The sequence below is a fragment of the Dermochelys coriacea genome, chromosome 1, assembly GCF_009764565.3.
Source record: "Dermochelys coriacea isolate rDerCor1 chromosome 1, rDerCor1.pri.v4, whole genome shotgun sequence".
Taxonomy (NCBI): domain Eukaryota; kingdom Metazoa; phylum Chordata; order Testudines; family Dermochelyidae; genus Dermochelys; species Dermochelys coriacea.
In genome coordinates, this window is record NC_050068.2 from 287,973,260 (window position 1) to 287,991,221 (window position 17,962).

Below are 17,962 nucleotides of genomic sequence, written 5' to 3' on the forward strand. Positions count from 1 at the left end.
CCTACTACAGGACAGGCCCAACAAAGAAAACAACAGAACGCCACTAGCCATCACCTTCAGCCCCCAACTAAAACCCCTCCAACGCATCATCAAGGATCTACAACCTATCCTGAAGGACGAGCCATCGCTCTCTCAGATCTTGGGAGACAGACCAGTCCTTGCTTACAGACAGCCCCCCAATCTGAAGCAAATACTCACCAGCAACCACACACCACACAACAGAACCACTAACCCAGGAACCTATCCTTGCAACAAAGCCCGTTGCCAACTCTGTCCACATATCTATTCAGGGGATACCATCATAGGGCCTAATCACATCAGCCACACTATCAGAGGCTCGTTCACCTGCGCATCTACCAATGTGATATATGCCATCATGTGCCAGCAATGCCCCTCTGCCATGTACATTGGCCAAACTGGACAGTCTCTACGTAAAAGAATGAATGGACACAAATCAGACGTCAAGAATTATAACATTCAAAAACCAGTTGGAGAACACTTCAATCTCTCTGGTCACTCGATCACAGACCTAAGAGTGGCTATACTTCAACAAAAAAGCTTCAAAAACAGACTCCAACGAGAGACTGCTGAATTGGAATTAATTTGCAAACTGGATACAATTAACTTAGGCTTGAATAGAGACTGGGAATGGATGAGTCATTACACAAAGTAAAACTATTTCCCCATGGTATTTCTCCCTCCCACCCCACCCCCCACTGTTCCTCTGATATTCTTGTTAACTGCTGGAATTAGCCTACCTGCTTGTCACCATGAAAGGTTTTCCTCCTTCCCCCCCCTGCTGTTGGTGATGGCTTATCTTAAGTGATCACTCTCCTTACAGTGTGTATGATAAACCCATTGTTTCATGTTCTCTGTGTGTGTGTATATAAATCTCTCCTCTGTTTTTTCCACCAAATGCATCCGATGAAGTGAGCTGTAGCTCACGAAAGCTTATGCTCTAATAAATTTGTTAGTCTCTAAGGTGCCACACGTACTCCTTTTCTTTTTGCGAATACAGACTAACACGGCTGCTACTCTGAAACCATTGTTTCATGTTCTCTGTGTGTGTGTATATAAATCTCTCCTCTGTTTTTTCCACCAAATGCATCCGATGAAGTGAGCTGTAGCTCACGAAAGCTTATGCTCTAATAAATTTGTTAGTCTCTAAGGTGCCACAAGTACTCCTTTTCTTTTTGCGAATACAGACTAACACGGCTGCTACAATGGAACAGGAAGCACACAGGTCTCTGTTAAACAGCAGCAGTTCAGCTGCTCAGTTACTGATACTGGTCATCACAATGGGCAATTCTCCTGGACAAGGCTAGTCTGTTCGGTGTACAAGTAGGAACGTGTGGGTGGCTCTGTTCGTTTGTTGTCCAATACACTCTTTGTTTGCTGTGACCCAGGGTAATCATGAAACACTCAACTCCTACCCTGAGACAGGGACTGCAGTGGTGAAAGAGGGATAATTTTAAAGCTCTGTACTCTTAAAGGGAATTTTGAATATGAAAGGCTTATTTCTAGGGAAAAGTAAATATTAAGAGGTCAGTCATGTACTAGATACAATCCAGAGAGGGATGGTGAACTACAGATTATTAAAAGCTACTGTATCATGTTGTTTGACTGAATGTTTGTGTCATAGCATTGCCCTTGAGAGCTAGGACAATTGTTTCTTGCTCTGGCAGTCCTCCTTGTGTTTAGGAGCTCCCTGTAACAGAGATGTAGACAGAGGCTGAAATGTTCTACACCTAAGAAGGCAATATCAACCCTAACCCTACACTTGTTGGGTTCTGATGTTCAGGAGTTGGCCTATCATTTTGTTGTATCTTCGCTTATGAATAGGAAAACTGAAGACTGTGGGTTTCAGAATTTTTACATTAACTTAAGTGTACTTGCTTAATGAGAGGTTATTTATTTTTTTTTTAAATAAAGGAAGAAGATTTTAATTCATTTGTGTGTCGGGGATTATGAAAAATTTCCCAGGTGTTGGTCTTGCATGATGAACTCCATGTGGGTAGACCCCAGCATAGCTCACTGCAGGACCAGGGCTGCAGAAAGAGAACCAATCGGAATAGGCGCAGAGCCCTCTCAAAGCAAGGCTTATGCACAGCTAGAGATACCAGGAGTATGGCTCCGGTACTGAACTTCAGGCTGCCAGCTTTCCTGATAGGCTGTGATACACTTTATCAGACTTATTACTTTAATTAGGGATGGGAGGGCTTTTTGTTTTGGTGCCATGCCAACTGTCTGTCTTTAAATAAAGCGATTTTTACCTAAGCCTTGCCTGGCTTTTCAATGAGGTATCAGAGCTGTTCACAAATACTAAGCCAAAACTGGTTAATAATATTATGACCATAAATGCTGAATTAAAACAACAACCTGGAAGTAACTCTGTTTTATTTCCAGATTCATTTGGAATAAAAAGCATAATTAGTTTTTCAAGTAACTTCATTAAACGGGGCCAGTTGTTAAAAAGTAGGGGCTCATACTGGGCATCAGTCATCCACAATATGATTTTCTCTGGTCTCCAAAATACAACACCATTACTATCAATCCATGGAAGGAATGCTTCCAGCTCCAGAAGCAGAAGACAGAACTTTGTTCATAGAGAAATTGGTGTAGATGGGAAATTCCATTTATTTTTATGCCAGTAATAAGACATTTGCACTTCTTATCCTTTCATGCAAGGATAAGCACTTCAAAACACTTTTAAAAACATTAGTTCACAGGTTATTTCCAAAAGTTTATTCTAAGACACTAAGTTGGCTATTTTGTCTTGATCACCCTTTTCTGTTACCTCTACAGTACATGCTTTTGAAACAAACAGGTAGCTGTCAACTCCTGTGTTGTAAAGATTCCAGGAAGACCGATTTACAAAGGTGAGATCGCAGTTTTAATCGCGTATAGGCATCAATTCACCTTTTGAGGTGGGAGTCCGAGACTTGTACAGCTTGACCCATGAATGGTCCCTATTTTATCCCCCTTTCTGCAGAGTGAAGAGCTGTAACACATCCAGGTAGAGCCACACATTTCAGTGAAGCACAATTTGAAATTTATAAAAGGTGATGGTGGCTAGTTCTGTTTCTGTCACTAGTGAGCAGATGGTAAATGAAAAAAGGGCATGCCTCAGTGTTTAAGCATCAGGTTTGAAATATATAGACTCTCTGGAACCACAAGTATGTACCCCTAAAGGGCCAACTCTTTCAAACTGTCTCCTCTACACACTTCTACCAATCCCATGTCATCTTCTGTAAAAGTAAGTGTTTGCCACAGTAGCCTTAGCCAAAAACTTCATTTCCTGCTGTCTATACAGTTCTGTACCTAGAAAGCATATTTCAGGGGCAAAGTGATGCTTGTTTGTATCTAGTTTGCACATCGTTTCAGCATGAAAGATAGTAAACATACTCTGAAACACTATGCAGATAAACCTGAATGAACATAGTGCTCAAAAGGTGACAGCTGGTTTTTACAATGTAGGCTAAGAAATAAGAACTTTATATGCTTTATAAAGGCATGAAAAGGTTTTACTCGTATTTGTTTTGGGTTTTCTAAGGTGCCTGGGAAGGAGAGAGAAGAGGAGGTGATGGTCAGGTTGACTTCTTAAAACTGGGATAGATCAGGAATACCAAAGGCCACGCCTCCACTATGCATTACAGCAGTAGTTACAGTTAGAGCACTGCAGCTATGCCACTGTAGAGCCTTAGAGTAGGCGCTTCCTACAATGAAAAATGGGATTGTTCCATTGCTGTAGGTAATCCACATCCCCAAATCAGAGTAGCTAAGTCAATGGAAGAATTCTTTTGTTGACCCTACGGTATCTAAGTCGGCTTAACTACAGCGCTCAGGGCGGTGAATTTCTCACACCTGTGAGCATGGTAGCTATGTCAACCTAATTTTTAAGTACAGAACAGGTCCAAGCTTGGTTTTTGCTGGAGTAGCTCTTGGGACTTTACAGATGGGTGTCAAACGTGTAATAATGACAACATTTCTCCAAAACATTGACTGAAGTCTGACAGGCGTTAACAATTTAAAATAGTCCAATTAAAAATCCCTTCCCTCTTGACGCTCAACTTTAAGTCTCTTCTGAAGCCACATATTCATTCGTTGTCTCATCAATATAATGGCTTTTAAAGCAGAAAAGACTTAAATTAAAGTGCAAAAATGCAGGTTTAAAACAAATCATAGGTCTCCTTTCTACATAATAAAAACCCCAAGAAAAATAAGGGGAGTGCATTAGAGGAAAAGTGGGCACAAGCTCAATGCTCCCCCTCTGCAACTCACAGTGATCTTAATTCTATAAAAGCAAGTGTCAATTTTGGTGCAGAGCTATTTATTATTCTTTAAAAGCAAACTATTTTAGCCACTAGATGGCAGCAGGAGGCTGTTTTAAAATAGTCTGAAAGTAGGGGAATATTCGGACTACATTTTTTTTTGTTTTGAATATTATTAGGGGATTATCTTTGTTACAAAAGTGACCTGGCGTGGCAGAACCACTGCTGAACAGAGACAAAGTTTTTGGAACCGGTGCTTCACGTGGTTTGACTTTGTCTACAGTTGCTGCTGAATAGTCCTCGGCATAGGTTCAGCTACACCCATTGTTAACATCCATCATTCGCAATGGGTCATTCTCTGTAAAGTAGACAAACCCTGCTGATGGGGAGCTTCTCTCTTCCAAGTTTCCCCAGTTTGAGTTTCCCTTTGAACAGATGCAGAAGTGCAAGACATGCAATGAATGCAGTCTGAAGGGAAGCAGTAGGGAATGTAGTGTTTTCCTGTGACTTATTCCAAAGTGATGAACAGGACCAGCAAATAAAATGGCAGCAAGTTCCCATCAATGGGTGAAGGGAAGAACTACATTTGGAAACAGTCTGCAACTACTCTTTAGCTGAACTCCAACAGCAGCAGAGCGTTTCTGTAAGTATACTGGGAAAAACGTCTTTGGGCAGATTCTGGAGGTCTGGGTCTGCTCAACCTTTGCTGCACCAATATAAACACATGTGGATTAACACCTGCTTAATGGAGCCGTTTTTCTAATCTAGCACACACCAGGCTGTGTATAAGAAGGAGGTAGGGGGAATTTTTATGGCTCAGTGCCCGCTCCACCTCAACCTGATCAAAAGAGAGCTCTATTCTTTCCTCCTCAGCTCTCCACTCTTCCTCCTTCGACCATCCTCCTCATCTCTCAGGTTTACATTCTGTACCTTCTCTGACAACTCCTCACCACTCCTCCAGGCTGTCATTAAATCATGACACTTCTCCCCATTTTGGACATCTGACCTTTCCTTTCCATCCCAACAGTTAAAACTTGTTCCCAACCTGATCTCCCACCTCAGGTACTCTTACCAACCCTCTGTTGCCACTCTGATACCTTTATCACCGATACCATCCCTCCAAGCTGTCCAAGTGTCTCAGACAAAATTATCTTCCCCCAGTGCTTATTGTTCTGTGTCTGTTTCCCACACTGTTAACGCTCCTTGGCAGACTCTACGATTCTTGTACAGCACAGAACACAACGCGATTTCTTTAAAAAAAAAATTCCCTAGCTATGTTTTCAGGTAACTTCTATGTAGCCAAAATATATGTGAGAAATAAAGTAAATTTATCATGCCTTTGGGGTCCTTGATTAATTTTCCACTTTTTTCTTCCCTTTTGCAGACTGAGGCCTTGGCCCTCTGCACATTTTCCCTGTGTCCTGGGGAGTGGATAAGGCCAAACTGCAATTCTGCTTCAAACACCACATGTTCCCTTCTGATATCCACAGCCCTGAGAGGCTCTGTGGGAAGGTGGAGAGAGGAACACAAATCCTCTTTCCCCCTGCCCCCCACCTCCATGGAAGACCTGGGAACCTGAGGGACACCACCTAGAAAAAAATTCACCCTCATATGCATCAGAGGGTGCAGGTAAGGGGAACTTCTGATAAAATCTAGGGCCTGATTCTATTTAGTGGGTTTTGAAGCTCCCTCTGACTTCCCTGCACTGCTCTTCCAGTGACATGTGAGGCAGGAGGATAGCTGCTCTGGAAGAGGGAGCTCAAAGTGGTTTCACTGAAGCTGACCCTGAGGTCATCAGGAGGAGGAGAGATGATTTTGCCTCTGCACACAGGCTGCCAGAGGATTTGTGGGGGGCCACTACTCTATATTTGCATTAGAAAACAGAGTGACAGGTCATCTCCACAAGAGCATATAAATTGCTATATTGGTAAATGGTTCATCTAGTCCAGCATCCTATCTTCAACAATAGCCAACTTCCAACAGCCATTGCTGCTAAGAGAACTACTAAAGCAGGGAGTTTTCTCACTTTAAAAGGAAGTAGGGTCCCATCATTCCTCTTGAAGCCCTCCTTTTCTGCACTGAGTCCCCTTTTTTCCTAGAAAAGTGAATAAAGGCTTACATAGGTACATAGAGTCAAACAGCTTGGGTTAAAAAAAATACGCCTTGCTGTTTGTGTAAAGTGAACATTCTGTTAGCAGTTGTGGGAAGGCCTTGTAGAACAGGGGTTGGCATCCGGCCCTTCATATGTTTTAATCCAGCCCTCAAGCCTCTGCTGGGAAGCAGGGTCCAGGGCTTGTCCTGCTCCGGCACTCCAGATGGGGAGCGGGGTCTTGCCCCACTTTGTACATGCCATGGCGCCATGTGGCTCCCAGAAGCAGCAGCATGTCCCCCTTCTGGCTCCTATGCATAGGGGCAACCAGGAGGCTCTGCATGCTGCCCCTGCCCCAAGTGCTGCTCCCATCGGCCTGGAACCGTGGCCAATGGGAGCTTCAGGGGCAGCGCCTGCAGACAGGACGGCACGCAGAGCCACTTGGCTGCCCCTCTGCATAGGAGCTGGAGGAGGAACATGCCACTGCTTCTGGGAGATGCTCATGTACCCCTATCCCCTGCCCCAGCCCTGATCCCCTCCTCCCACCCTCAGTCCCAGCCCAGAGCACCCCCTCCTGCACCCCAACCCCCAATTTCTTGAACATTCATGGCCTGCCATACAATTTCCATACCCAGATGTGGCCCTCAGGCCAAAAAGTTTGCCCACCCCGTTGTAGAATGTGGCTTAATTGTAAAAACTGGAGTTGGAAGATAATTGGTAAGAGAAAAAGCCTTGCAGAAAGGGAGCCCAGTTGTAAATCTTGTCTACTCCAGGCCGAAGAAAAGGGTCCAGCCTTAAACTTCCCCAAACTGATTCTTACCTATTGGCAATGACAATGCTTAGTTGTTAAAAGGTATAGAAGTGTACACTGAAAGAGATCATTACTAGTGCCTGCTTCACCAAGCTGGAGCCAGCCAACATGGGTTTGAGCACCCCTGGGTCTAATCCTCTTTTAAGTGTGATCAAATACTTATCAATGTTTGTTATTTTATGGATAGATTTCAGAGTAGCAGCCGTGTTAGTCTGTATTCGCAAAAAGAAAAGGAGTACTTGTGGCACCTTAGAGACTAACAAATTTATTAGAGCATAAGCTTTCGTGAGCTACAGCTCACTTCATCGGATGCATTTGGTGCATCCGACGAAGTGAGCTGTAGTTCACGAAAGCTTATGCTCTAATAAATTTGTTAGTCTCTAAGGTGCCACAAGTACTCTTCTTTTTATGGATAGAGTAACTGTTTATTATTTAAGCTTTTAGACATGTTTAGCACAACTGTATACCATTCAGCCTTTAGATTAAATATAGGAATGTATGGTTAAATTGGTACAGTGATATCCTAGTAATTCCAACCGTGAGATTCAGTACAGAAATGTAAAAGTTAAATTTCTTCATGTCCAGCAAAGCTTGCTTTAATCAGAAAACAAGGAGCTTTCTCTCTCAATTTTGCGTTTGCCTGAAAGGCCCTCAATTCCCTCTGGAACAGCTTTTTAAGGGGAGTAGTGGGGGCACAAACCTAACTGGCTTCAAGACTGAGCTTGATAAATTTATGAAGCAGATGGTATGATGAGACTGGCTATATACCATTGTAGACAATCTGTGACTGCAAGCAGCAGTATCTCCAATGGCCAGTGATGGAACAGTAGATGGAGAGGGCTCAGAGTTACTAGAAAATTCTTTCCCAGGTGTGTCTGTCTGTCTGAGTCTTGCCCACATGCTCAGGGTCCAAATGATTGTTATATGTGGGGTCAGGAAGGAATCTTGCCCCAGGTCAGTTTAATAGACCCTGGGTTTGTTTTGGGTTTTTTTTTTGCCTTCCTCAGCAGCATGGGGATAGGTCACTTGCAGATTTAAACTAGTGTAAATGGTGGATTCTCTGTAACTTGAAGTTTTTAAATCATGATTTGAGGACTTCAGTAACTCAATCAGGGGTCTATTACATGAGTGGGCAGGTGAGATTGTAGCCTGCAACACGCAGAAAATCAGACTAAATGATCAAGACGGTCCCATCTGACCTCATAGTCTGAGTACATGTGGCAGTGTCAGAGACAGATCTGCATTTTAGTTACAGAAGCCAAGTGGGTGGCAGCCCAGAGCTGCTGACAGTATTACTCTGCCTTTAACTGTGAAATTAACAGATTCTGAACTACATTAGTTATGTTAGGGGTCAAGCCTGAAGTTTTAATCTTACAGCAGCAATGCAACAGCTGCCTTCTCTCCCCCTTTCATAGCTCTGTCCCATACCAAACCTTAAAGCCCTGTCTGCACACCACTGAAAAAAGACCCAAGGAAACTACAGGGCTCCTCCCTTCCTTCCCTGTTTAAAGTTTTATTTGGAATCTCTCTTTATCCAGATTTCAGAGTAGCAGCCGTGTTACTCCTTTTCTTTTTGCGAATACAGACTATGTGTAGCACCTTAGAGACTAACAAATTTATTTGAGCATAAGCTTTCATGAGCTACAGCTCACTTCATCAGATGCAGTTATCTTTATCCAGTTCATCCTTTGTTGTTAATCTCATTATACACAAGCAGAAGATATCAGTACTAGCAATTCCTGATTGCAAATGTGATTATACAGCAATTCATGTTCACAATGTTGCTGTGTGAACTTCATTCCACACTACTTGATGCATGACAATGCTGATAGTTAAATATGCATGATTTAAACCAGGGGCGTCAAACTTATTCTGTGGTGAGGGCCATTTACCCTTTTGGTTGGATTCCATAAATGAGAGAGAGAAATTGAGTGAGGTAGCATCTTTTATTAGACCAACTTCTATTGGTTAGAGACAAGCTTTTGAGCCACACACAGCTCTCATTCACAGACCCAGGAAATAAAATATCTTAGCCAGTCACATTGCTGAAGCACACTTTTAGTACTGCCTCAGGGAAAACTCCCTCTCATTGGCTGCTTTCCCCACTTGCCTTCCACCTAGGAAAGTGTAGCCAAATCAGGACAGCTGCAGAAGTAGCGCTGCTCTCCCTCCCACCCCACAGGAGCTCACATCAATCTCATGGCAGGATGGAGCAGAAAGAGCCCAGCAACTCAAGGCAGCTGCTCCACTTCCTCCTCCTCCATTCTTATGAGCAATGGGAGGGATGTATTCTTTCCCCCTCCCTCCCTGCAACACTGGTCTGAGAAGGGGGAGAGTAGATACCTTCTGCAGCCCCCTCACCCACTCCAAAAATAGACCAGAGAGGGAAGAACCCCAGAAGCTGCAGAGACAATGCTGGAACCAGGGGCAAAATTGATGGCAGGCTTGGGGGACAGGATTGGTTTAAAATGGGAGAGAATTAACTGTTGGGCAGAAGAGACCCCCCCCCAGCACTGGAAGCAGCTCTCTTCCCCAAGGCCGAGCTGCTTAGAGCAGCAGGAAGAGGCAGGAGAAAGTGAGAGGCAATTGCTCTTCTGGGCCTGGTGCTGCATGGCTCAACAGTGGCAACAAGTGGGGAGAAGCTGGGAAGGAATCTCCTGTTCGAGCTCAGTGGTTTGAGCATTAGCCTGCTAAACCCAGGGTTGTGAGTTCAATCCTTGAGGGGGCCATTTAGGGATCTGGGGAAAAAATTGGGGATTTGTCCTGCTCTGAGCAGGGGGTTGGACTAGATGACCTCCTGAGGTCCCTTCCAACCCTGATATTCTATGACAGAGAGTCAAAGCCCTGACATGGTGAATGAGATGTGGTGAGAGCTCAGTCGACTGTGACCAGTCAGGTGCAATCTCGCTCCTCCCAGGCTCTGGCCCTTTTGAAGCATAACACCTGCAGGATGGATGCCTTAGAGAAGGAGGGAGCTGCAGGCAGGAGGAACTCCTTGAACTGCTTGCCTCCCATTGGATTCTCTTATGTAAATCAGACAGAAGTAGCACAAGCCTGCTCCTAGCGGAGCTAGCTTGAATGTTTCAATTTGTCTTTTGCGACTGTATGACCCATTATACTTGGACCTCTGAGGTCAGAAGGGTTATGTTCATTCATTTCATTATCACATATGTGGAGTCGTAAGCATGAATAAAGTTAAATAACTTGTGTTTCTGAATGTTTTTTTCTTGTACATGGCATCACAGTATTGCCAACCTCAGGCATTCAATTAAAAAAAAAAACCAAACCCTTGGAGCTCATTTTATTTGCCTTTTGTGCCTTGGGGGTGCATTCAGGTCACGTTTTTAACCTTTTCTTTGCAACCATGAGAGCTGGAATTTTTGTTTTATCTAAACGAAAAGCTGAGATTCTCACATATGACTGCAGGAGATGGGGTTTTAAGAAAAAATACCAGGTATCATGAGAATAAAAATAAAATCATGAAAGTTGGCAACGCTGCAAAGTGCAACTTTAGGACAGTGCTATATTAATTGAACCATGTCAAACATCACTTTCAGAGCAACCACTGCAAGCAATAGACTCAAAATCTCAATTGTAATAACAGCTTTACTGTCCAACAGCAAAACTATATACAGGGAACAGCAATTCTTCCCCTTTCAAGTTTTCCTGGGTTGACAAACTAGCGAACAGATCCTCAGCATTACAAAGGATAGGGTTTATTTTGTTTAGAGTATGCCAGGTAGCAGAGATTTTTGCTGCAAATGCAGTATATAGCATACACAAATTTTTGCTTTTGAATAACGTATACTAATTTAAGGAAGAAAATGAACACACTGACAAAGATTTGCATAGCTTGCTTTGAAGTTCTCCTTTCTTCACTGCATTTCAGACTATGAACCACAGGTTTATTAAATGGTGAGAAAATGGGTGCCTTCCAGTATTAGAAATTACCAATATCAAATTGTCCTACTTAGGCTAATGAATGTTTCTCTCACTTTTCTTCTTCCAAAGCTGAGCAGAAAAGCGTTTGCTATTTTAAAAAAAAAGATGACAATTAAAAGGGCAACTGTTGGCCAAGGAATGAAAATATTTCTAGACATGAATTTTGTCAACAAATTTCCACACACAATATTACTTTTATATTTGTCTGAATATCTCAGTTGGATAGAATCTGACATGCTGAATGCTGTAAGAATGTTAGACGAAATAAAAATGACAAAGGGTTTTGTTTTTTTTTAATAAAAATTGAATTTTATTTCTTTATTACAAGGTAAACTAGCATTGCAGTTTAAGACCAACAAAAAGGTTGGACAGCAAATTGCTAAATAGTCTTCTAAAGGCTGGAAGAAAGGTAATTAAAAAGAAAACCAGTGAAAAATGAAAATTAATGCAAAATTCCAAGCATAACATGAAAAAGGAATGAGTCTTAAATTTAGAATCCTAGGTGCCTTAATTGAAAATGTATTCAGAAATGCACCTTACCTTGCTGAGAAATCTAGGTCTCCAGAAACTCAATATCTTATGACACTCTTTGGCCTGCTGGTATTAGGAAGCTGTTACTATTCATAAAAACCCTTTTTGAGTCAGGCATTTATACAGATACCAATCAGGTTAAAATCTGCAATGTAATAATTCTGCATTTCTATTACTACAAAAGTTTCCAAGGTCACACTTTAAAATTATGTCTTGAACAATTGCACCTTTGAGTAGAATGGAGATCAGGGAGAACAACAGTACAGGAAGACCATATAAGGCTGAAGGAGTCATCAATGCTAGTTACCCTTTGTAAATTTCCCAAAAAGGAATTTATTCTCCTTTCAAACACTATTTTTTGCACATCAATAATAGTAAGCAAACTGAATTTGACATCACTTGTATTCAGAATACATACCCCTTATTTTCTCAGCTTTATAGGATGTCATGGGAATGTATATTTAATAACACAACATGTGGCAACAATATGAACAGTTCAAAATCTTCTTTATACAAAATACACTAAAACAAGGGCTGTGGTGTCAACAAGCTCTATTAATTGGTTATATTACAATTCTATTAATGATGAATTTATAAATTTAAGATTATTCAATGTTACCATCATGTTTGGTTGGGAAATTTCAAATTAAATTTCTCATTTCAATGAGATAAACTATACATTTGACTACCTTCAAGTTAGCACCTGAAACAAAACTAGTTATGTTTCAGAAGATGGGTAGAAAAAACTTTAAAACATTGTTGGATCTACACCAGAACACAAAAATAACACTTAATAACTCGGGGTAAGGAAAAGACTCAAACCTCCAAATCTCAACCAGCCTCAAAGGTTCCAAACCTAGAGGGGGCCCTTTATCATGTCTGATGCAACACAGGAAAAATCCTGAAAGAACATATGACCATGGATATTTCCATGAAAAAACAACGTTAGCTTTCATTCGGCCTCTAAGCAGAGCCTAAAACTGATCTGGATCTAAGATGACCCTTTAGACTATCCCTATTTTAAAAAAAGATGCCATTTTATCAATATTGTAAACATTATAGCATCTTTAATATGGAACTTTTCACCACGAGTTATCCCACTGTAAAAACAAAACAAAACAAAAAAAACAAACCCTAAATTGTAGGAGACTAAAGGTTCTGAATCATGCACATTCAGTCTTGCCTTGTATGCTAAAATCATTTCACTACACTAAAAGACATCACCCACTACCTGAATAATTTTGAACCTAGAAATTAATGCTGTTTCTTTCCAAAGTCAAAAAAGACATAAGGAATGCTGCCTGCTACAGGAAAATCTGTATATTCTGATCACTACTTTTCTTCTATGAGAATATGAAGTTTTTATTTCTGAATTTCAATGCAAAGGAATTTAGGGTCTTAAGTCTTTCAAGTGTAAATGAAATATTAAACATATTTTTAATATAATGCTATATGACACAGTGTATCTTAACTAGCATAAAGCCAGGGTTTTAAGGCCATACCTAGTTTACACAAAACACAGTGATAAAAAATTTATGCAAGGGGCATAAGATTCCACAAATAAAATTAGTAAAAAAAGTAGTCAGTAAAAATTGTACATTGACAATATGTCAGTATGAGTAAAGAAAGGAAAAAAGAAATAAGGTATTTCTAAAAAGAATGCCATGTATTTTTACTAGAAACACAAATGAGAAATATATACATTTAAATTAACCATATGCAGCTAGGGAAAACATTTACAAGGACTTGGGTATGCAACTAAGCATAAATCAGATTGAAAAAAATACAGCATTAAAAAAAACCCTAAAAACCTCAATACTCTCAAAAAGAAACTAAATCAGAATATCCACTCATAATCAAGTTAAAGCCTAAATTTAATAAGGTATCTTTTGTCTTACACATACAAATGCGATAGCCATTTGAGAGCCGAAGTGTATGTAATTAAAAAAAAAAAAAAAAGAAATGCCTGTCTTGTGTAATACAATCTGAATTTAGGTTGTTGGCACATTAAAGAACAGAAAGGGAATGAGAGCAAACGGTGCATGTTTCCCCAATATATTCCACCGTTTTTCGGTCTGTAAAAACACCTTTTTCGAAAGCAGACTAACTTTCTTAGCTAACCTAACTATAATCTTATTTTTGTTGCTTTAAAAAAAAAAATCCATTTCAGGTAACTGTTTAATCCTTTGGACAAGAGCCATATGATGTTAATTTAAAACATTACTTATGAATGCCCACATACAAAATAGGAAGTACTTCCTATCAGACTGTTTTGTCCTTTCACAAACAGAAGCAGATTAAATACAATTGGATACCAAAGAACGCTTCAGTAGCAATTAACGCATCATCCAGGTGCAGCATCACCTGCTGGTAAACTAACAAACTGACATCTCCTGAGATAGCACAGAACATTTTCAGTACTGCTTAATAAACTGATGCATGATACAAATTCCATTGCAGATCTAATTACACACATGAAACATATAAGGGGACATATTCCTTTTTGGTGTCTGTAAGGGTTTTTGGATTATTTTTGTATATACACATGATCTTTTCACTTTAAACCAAAACAGATTTTACAAAAGTAAACCCACAATGAAGAGATAATCCATCTAATCACAAGACACATCAGAGCACTATCTAACCACTCAAACTATATATATATTGAGACTAGATAGAAATTAGGGGCCTCATCTATTAGGACCTCACCAACAAGCCAGACAGATTTCTATTAAAAATTTAACTCTTATGTTGTGTATTTTGGTGTCTCCATTGCTACCAATGGATGTCTCTACAGAAGGATGAGAAACGGAAAGAAATGATACCTAATGTGTAAAGAGTAACAGTATCATTCATCAATTTCAAATAAACTAAATTGAGCAAATCTTGGTTCCTGCTTAATTTTTTTTTTTTTAATTTTAGTCATGAAATTAAAAAATACTTCTTTTCTGGGTTTAAGCTTTCTAGCCATGTGGATACATTACTTACCTGCTGCCCCTTCGGTATTAGCTATTTTCTATGTAATAGGTATATGCAGGTTATTTCTTTCCTTAAACTTATTACAAGTAACAGTAAATAAACAATGTTTGTCAAGAAAGCTAAGAAGTTGCATCAAAACTAGTTAAAACCAACACCTATTCACAAAAACAGGAAAAAGTCATGTGACTTGCTTGATACAATGTTTAGTATACAAGTTTTAAAAGTCAGTTTTCATTTTTAAACAGGGTTAAACATCTGAAACTCAAAAGCAAGTAGTTTGACAAAACACCAATAATCCCATGCATGAGAACCTGAGGTACAGAATTTAAGAAATAAAAATGTGCAGAGGCCATGTGGGCAAGTCCAATAGTATCAGCCTATCTGCAGCAAATCTAGGGTGATGGTAGATGACAAAAATTAAATTAAGAGTCTCAGTGTTATGTAAAGCTTTTGCAGTTGCACAGGATATAGGCCCCAGTTCAATAAAGCACGTAAGCATGTGTTTTTCCTGAACAGGACCTTAATACTTAACATAAAATTAAGTTATAAAACAAACCAATGATTCGTTTTAAAGATTACCTTTTGAAGCCACTGAGGTCTTGAAACTTAGCTTAAAACATTAAAACATACCCTGCAAACTATCTGTATAAGAAGAAGTGAAAACTTCTCAGAATAATCTATTAAAGGGACTCAAAGTATATTTTAAAGAATGAACATCCACACCAGTCTGGAAAAGCAAACTGAATTTGCTAAGTGTTATAATCGCTTCCTATTATTCTAATTTATATCCTTCATAAAATTTAGAACAAATTCTAGTCATTTGAAATTTGCTTTAATTCTTTAGTTCATGCCCTGATATTAAAATGTTTGAATTCCAACTTCCAATAAATTGTTTTTAGACAAGTTTGCAAAACCTCATGACTAAATCTATTTCACTTTTTGTTAAGGCAGTAAAGCATTCCCCACCATGGGATGTACAAGCATACCTTCCCCCCTTTACACAGATATGTGGATAAACCCCAGTGTTACGAAAATATCAAGCCCACTGGAATCCATATTATCTGAAAAAGTGGAAACATCATGACTGGTTTCATCGGTCACATTTCTCTAATATACAGCTATGTACAGATTGCCTATGGCCTTGGAAAAACCTAAACAAACAAGCATTATTAACATAAAACCGTAAACAACTGCAGCTGTATTTCAAAAAGGCCAGAATTTTCCCAACATTAACAGTTTAAATGAAACTAATGTAAACTGTAGCATCTTAGTCCAGCTGCATGTTGTAAGAGACAGTTTTCAGTTTACTAAAACCATCAACCTAGGATTTCCTCTCCCCAAAACAATGACAGACTATGTCAATCCAACTGCAGTTTTTACAATTTTACATGCCTTTCAGCAAATTCACAGGCCATCTATGTAAAAACTGCTAGAAAAGCAAATTATTAAAGCCTTTGTGTAATCACCTATTTGTATATCAAAATCAAGTGTGAAAGAGTGGCATTAGTATTTTTAAGTCACTGAACGCAAGATTAGGTTGATGCATATGCAAAAATTCTATTGCAATGCTTTTTAAAGACAGTATAAATGTTTTCATAGAATCATTATCTTTAAATATTGCTGAACACAAGACTTTCCCTGAGGTGTAAACATCAAATAACTTGAACAGCTTTACACATCAGCCCCATTAAAGAGTTTATTACAACACTACATCTACTGTAATCAAAGTGGTGCTGTATACAGACATTATCATATGAACATTTTTAACAAGAACAAACTACTATAAAAACAAGGATTTACTTGACTTTTCCAATTGCTTGCACATTATAATTGCCAAATGTATATAACCAGTAATAAAGTTGCAAAAGCTAGAAGTTTTAAATCACACAGGTTTCCCTCAAATAAAACAGTTAAGCAACATAAAAAAGTAAAATAGCTACTGGTTACCATGTATGCAGATTTGCTTTATTCAGATCTATTCCTGTTCATTTTATCCATGAATCCTTACAGGCTCAGTTCAATCACAAGAAGCAAACTGCTGGATAAGCATCTTTCCATGAAGAATGTTTCTTGTCTTTGCAAGGTGTTCCTCTTCCTTCAGCTGTAATGTGTCAAAATTTGTGATGTAGATTTTGCTAGTCCCCATAATACACAGAAAAATGTTGGCTTAACTATACATACACAAGTCGTGCACCTACTTCACCATAATGTAATCTAACACAAATAAAAAGATATTGAAGCAGTAGCTACTTGTTTGGCTGAGAATTCTCAAAGTGTACAGTAATTGTTCTATAACATCTATTTTTAATAAATGTTAATAGTTGTACAAGAAAGTTGAAAAAATGCAATTTAACTAAAATACCAAACCACAAGAAACAAATAGCTACTGTTTCGGTGAATGATGGAAACATTTATATAGAACATTTCCTGAAGTATTCATACGGCAAGAGTCAATAAATACTTGGATGATACTGCTACAACCAGATTTTTTGTTTACATTTTTACCCACCCATTTACAGAAATTCTAAACTAGCTCTTTCACAATTAAATACTACATTAAATGTTTAATGAAGTGGGTGTTTTACAGATTAGTAATATATTTAACAGTGCACAATATTTTCTGCAATTTATCAGCTTGATGCCAATGTTACAAAATTTGGAAACTAACAAATTAATAGGGGCTCCGGATTTTTTTTTTTTTTAAAATGTACTGTCACAAAATTACAAAAACCCACTTTGTTTAAAAAAAAAATACAATACAGATGAGAATTCAGGTTTCCCCACACACACAAAAAAAAAACCAAAACAACAAAACACCCTACGTCCTAGTTAGACTAATTATTTCAGCAATCAATCTATCTAATAAAGGAACCACAACAACCATTTAAATATAATTGTAGCGTTCACATAATTCTTGGATGGTATAAATTCCATTCACTGATGCTTCATTTAAAATTCCATTACAAAACACAACTAGATAACTGTACGTTATCAGTAGGTCACAATTTCCACATTCAACAATTTCATGAGAATTTAAATCAAGTTACTTAAAAGAACCCAACACAAATCGATCATTTAAAAAAAAAATCAGACATTTAGAGAAGCAATTTCATGAACACACACCAATGCACAGCTGTCATAAGGATTCTTGTACTACTAAAATGGTTCAAGATAATTAGGAGACAAACTTGTGTTGTATGGATGATAATTAATTAGTTGTCCTTCCTTCCCCCACAATGACTGGTAGTGTTTGATTTTTAAAAACAAAAAACAAACAAAAAAAGAGTTTATTATCTATGCGCTACAGTCTGCATACAGCAGAATCACTGAAATTTGAAC

General features: G+C 39.1%; 1 protein-coding gene across 2 annotated transcripts in view; it reads right to left on the reverse strand.

Annotated features, from left to right (window-relative positions):
- CPSF6 (cleavage and polyadenylation specific factor 6) overlaps positions 1-17,962 on the reverse strand; it is an 85,213-nt gene that overhangs the window by 11,396 nt on the left and 55,855 nt on the right. The window contains exon 12 of one of the 2 annotated variants that reach the window (XM_038388059.2): positions 11,409-16,724. The exons of the other annotated variant lie outside the window; for it this stretch is intronic. The gene's annotated coding sequence lies outside the window, so the exon portion shown is untranslated. Of the gene's footprint in view, positions 1-11,408; positions 16,725-17,962 lie in introns of those variants that run through there. 2 annotated transcript variants of the gene reach the window in all.